Genomic DNA, 4,700 nt, shown 5'->3' with positions numbered 1-4,700 from the left:
TTACAATAATGAAAGAAAATTTTTATAATTGTACTATTAAATATAGTTCATCATTTACAATAGGGTTGGTGTTGTAAAGTTCTATAGTTTGTTTTTAATTTTTGTTCTAGTAAAATAAAATCCCCTTTTGACCACATGTAAATATATAAATCAATGCTCTAATTATGTTCACAATGTTATGCTACCATCCCCACCATCTATTATCAATACTACGATCAACCTAAATAGAAACTCTGTACATTTTAACCCCTAACTCCCTATTCCCTACCCCCACTGCATCCCCTGGTAACCTATATGCTAGATTCTGACTCTGGACTTCTTATGCTAATTATCTCATGTCAGTGAGATCATGCAATATTTGTCTTTTTGTGTCTGGCCTATTGGACTCAACATGATGTCTTCAAGGTCATTCCATGTTGTCACATGTATCAGAACTTCATTCCTTTTTATGGCTGAATAATATTCCATTGTATGTATATACCACATTTTGTTTATCCATTCATCATTTGATGGTCATAGGTGGCTTCTGTCTTAGGGCAGTTGTAAATAGTACCACTGTGAATATTAGTGTGCCAATAACTGTTCGAGTCCCATGCTTTTGTGTACATACTTAGAAATGGGATTGCCAGATCATATGAGAATTCTATATTTATCTTTCTGAGGAACCACCAAACTGTCTTCCAAAATGGCTGCACCATTTTACATTCTCACCAGTAATAAATGAGTGTTCCTAATTCTCCACATCCTCTCCAACACTTGTAACTTTCCATTTTTTAAAATAGTAGCCATTCTCATGGTTTTGATTTTCATTTCCCTAATAGCTAGTGATGTTGAGCATCTTTTCATGTGCTTTTTGGCAATTTGTAGGTCTTTGAAGAAATGTCTATTTAAGTCTTTCGGTCATTTTTAAAATGAGTTGTCATTATTGTTGAGTTGTAGGATTTTTTCTATATTCTGGATATTAAACCCTTATCAGATAAGTGATTTACAAATATTTTCTCCCATTCTGTAGGTTGTCTTTCTACTTTTTTAATAAAGTCCTTTGATGCCCCCAAATTTTTTATTTTGATGAGATTCCATTTATCTATGCTTATATTGCTTGTGCTTTGGATGTAAGGTCTAAAATCCAATTGCCCAACACAAGATCCAAAAGATGCTTCCCTACATTTTCTCCTAGGAGTTAGATAATTCTGATTCTTATATTTAGGTCTATAATCCATTTTGAGTTGATTTTTGTATATGGTGTGAGGTAGGGGTTCGCCTTTCATTCTTCTGCACAGACGTTCCATTTTCCCAGCACCATTTGTTGAAGAGACTTTTCTTTTCCCATTGAGTAGCCCTGGCACCCTTGTCAAAAATCATTTACCCATAGATGTGAAGATTGCTTTCTGAACATTCAGTTTGATCCTGTTTGTCTACATGTTTGTTCTTTTGCCAGTACTATGCTTATTATTATTATTATTTTTTATAATGGAATATTATTCCATTTTTTTTTTTTTAAAGATTTATTTATTTAATTCCCCCCCCCCTCCCCTGGTTGTCTGTTCTTGGTGTCTATTTGCTGCGTCTTGTTTCTTTGTCCGCTTCTGTTGTCGTCAGCGGCACGGGAAGTGTGGGCGGCGCCATTCCTGGGCAGGCTGCTCTTTCTTTTCACGCTGGGCGGCTTTCCTCACGGGCGCACTCCTTGCACGTGGGGCTCCCCCACGCGGGGGACACCCCTGCGTGGCACGGCACTCCTTGCGCGCATCAGCACTGCGCATGGCCAGCTCCACACGGGTCAAGGAGGCCCGGGGTTTGAACCGCAGACCTCCCATATGGTAGATGGACGCCCTAACCACTGGGCCAAAGTCCGTTTCCTATGCTTATTATTATTATTATGGCTTTATAATAAATTTTAAGATCAAGAAGTATGATACTCTAACTTCATTTTTCTTATTTATTTCTCTCCCCTTCCCCACCCCCAGTTGTCTGCTCTCTTTGTCCATAAGCTGTGTGTTCTTCTGTGTCCGCTTGTATTCTTGTCAGTGGCACCCAGAATCTGTGTCTCATTTTTGTAGTGTCATCTTGCTGCATCAGCTCTCCATGTGTGCAGCACCATTCCTGGCCAGGCTGCAATTTTTTTCGCACTGGGAGGCTCTCCTTACGGCGCACTCCTTGCGTGTGGGGCTCCCCTATGTGGGGGACACCCCTGCATGGCATGGCACTCCTTGCACACATCAGCACTGCACATGGGTCAGCTCATCACATGGGTCAGGAGGCCCTGGGTTTGAACCTTGGACCTCCCATGTGGTAGGCGGATGGCCTATCTGTTGGGCCAAATCTGCTTCCCTCATTTTTCTTTTTCAAGATCCGTTTGGCTATTTGGGGCGCCTTACCCTTCCATATAAACTTTACAATTAGCTTTTCCATTTTTGCAAAGAAGTCTGGTGGCATTTTGACTGGGATTGCATTGAATTTGAAAATCTATTTGGGTAGAATTGACACCTTACTAATAGTCTTCCAATCCATGAACATCGAATTTCTTGCCATTTATTTAAGTCTTCTTTGGTCTCTTTTTATGTCTTGCAGTTTTCTGTGTACAGGTCCTTTCTATCCTTGGTTAGATTTATTCCTATATACGTCACTCTTTTAGTTGCTATTGTAAATGGAATTTTTTCATAATTTATTCTTCAGGTTGTTCATTACTAGCACACAGAAATACTACTGGTATTTGGGAGATAATCTTGTGCTGTGCCACTTTGCTGAATTCGTGTATTAGTTCTAGTATCTTTGTTGTGGATTTTTCAGGATTTTCTGTATATAGGGTCATGTTATCTGCAAATAGCGTTTTACTTCTTCCTTTCCAATTGGATGCCTTTTATTTCTTTCTCTTGCCTAATTGCTCTAGCTAGAGCTTCCAGTACAATGTTTAATAACAGTGGTGACACTGGGCATCCTTGTCTTCCTTATCTAGCAGGGAAAGCTGTCAGTCTTTCACCATTGAATATGATGGTAGCTGTGGCTTTTTCATAGATGCCTTTTATCACGTTGAGGAAGTTTCCTTCTATTCCTAGTTTTTAAAGTATTTTTTATCAAGAAGTGGTTCTGGATTTTGTCAAATACCTTTTATGCATCAATTGAAATGATCGTATGTTTTTTCCTTTGTTCTGTGTTGTATTGCACTTTTAAATTTTCTCATGTTGAACCACTCTTGCATGGCTGAGTCCCACTTGATCATGATGTATAATTCATTTGATTGCAGTTGGATTTGGTTTGCTAATAGTTTAAGGATTTTTATATATAGATTAATTTTTTCATAATGAATATTGACTGTAGTTTCCTTGTATCTATATCTGCCTTTGGTATGAAGTTGATGTTGGCCTCATAAAATGAGTTAGGATCTTGTTAGTTTATTGTTCAAATCTTCTATTTCCTTATTGATATTTTGTTTAGATGTTCTATCCATTATTGAGAGTGGTGTACTGAAATCTGTTAATGTAGAACTGTCTATTTCTCCTTTCCAATCTGTCAATATTTACTTCATTTGTTTTGGGGATCTGCTTTTAGGTGCATATTTATTTATAATTATGTCCTCTTGTTGAATTGACCCGTTTATCAGTATGTATTACCCTCTTTTTTCCACCTCACAGTTTTTTACTTAAAGGTTGACTTAAAGACTATTTTATCTTATGTTCATGTAACCTGGTCTTTGGTTACTACTTGCATGGGATATTTCTTTCCCATCCTTTCACTTTCAGCCTACTCATGTCTTTGAATTTAAGGTGAGTCTTAAAAACAGCATCTAGTTGGTCATGCTTTTTTACCCATCCTGCTAATCTCTGCCTTTTGAATGGGGATTCAATCCATTTACATTTAAAGTCACTACTGATAATGCAGTACTTTCTTCTGCCATTTTGCTTTGTATGTCTTCTACCTTTTTTTGTTCCTTAATTCTTCCATTAATGCGAATTTCCATATTGTTTTGTTTTGTTTTGTTTGTATTGTATCATTTTGAGACCCCTCTCTGGTCTTTCTGAATATATTTTTCATGTATTTTTCTTCCATGGGTTAAAACTTAATACCCTAAGTCTATAACAATCCTTTTTTTGTTTTGTTTTTTTAAATTTTTGTCTTTTTTTAATGTTACATTCAAAAAATATGAGGTCCCCATATACCCCCCCTCACCCCACTCCTCCCACAACAACCACCTCCTCCAACATCATGGGACATTCATTGAATTTTTTATTTGATTCCAACTTAGTTTCTATACCCCTTCATCCCCTCCACTTTTTGTACTTGTTCCAAATTTCATCTTTGTACATTGTAGGTCCAAAACCATCAATTTATCATTTTTATGCATTTTCATTTTAGCACCTGTGTGAAACAAGAAGTGGAGTTACATAGCAAATACCAATACTAGTACTTGTAATTACCCATATGATTGCCTTTACCAGAGGTCTTTATTTTCTTTTATGCTGCTTTGATCACTTTCTAGTATCCTTTTGACTCTGAAGAACCTTACTTTAGCATTGCTTCTAGGGCAGGTCTAGTGGTGACAAATTCCATCAGCTTTTGTTTATCTGGGAAGTCTTAATCTCTCCCTCATTTTTGAAAGAAAGTCTTGCCAGATATAAAATTCTTGGTTGAAGTTGTTTTCTTTTCAACACTAAATCTTATTGGCTTCCCTTGTACATATCTCATTGCTTTTCTCTTGCAGTTCT

This window comes from Dasypus novemcinctus, chromosome 3 (genome assembly GCF_030445035.2).
Source record: "Dasypus novemcinctus isolate mDasNov1 chromosome 3, mDasNov1.1.hap2, whole genome shotgun sequence".
Taxonomy (NCBI): Eukaryota; Metazoa; Chordata; class Mammalia; order Cingulata; family Dasypodidae; genus Dasypus; species Dasypus novemcinctus.
The sequence above is the reverse complement of the archived record's forward strand: the minus strand, read 5'-3'. Positions refer to the sequence as shown.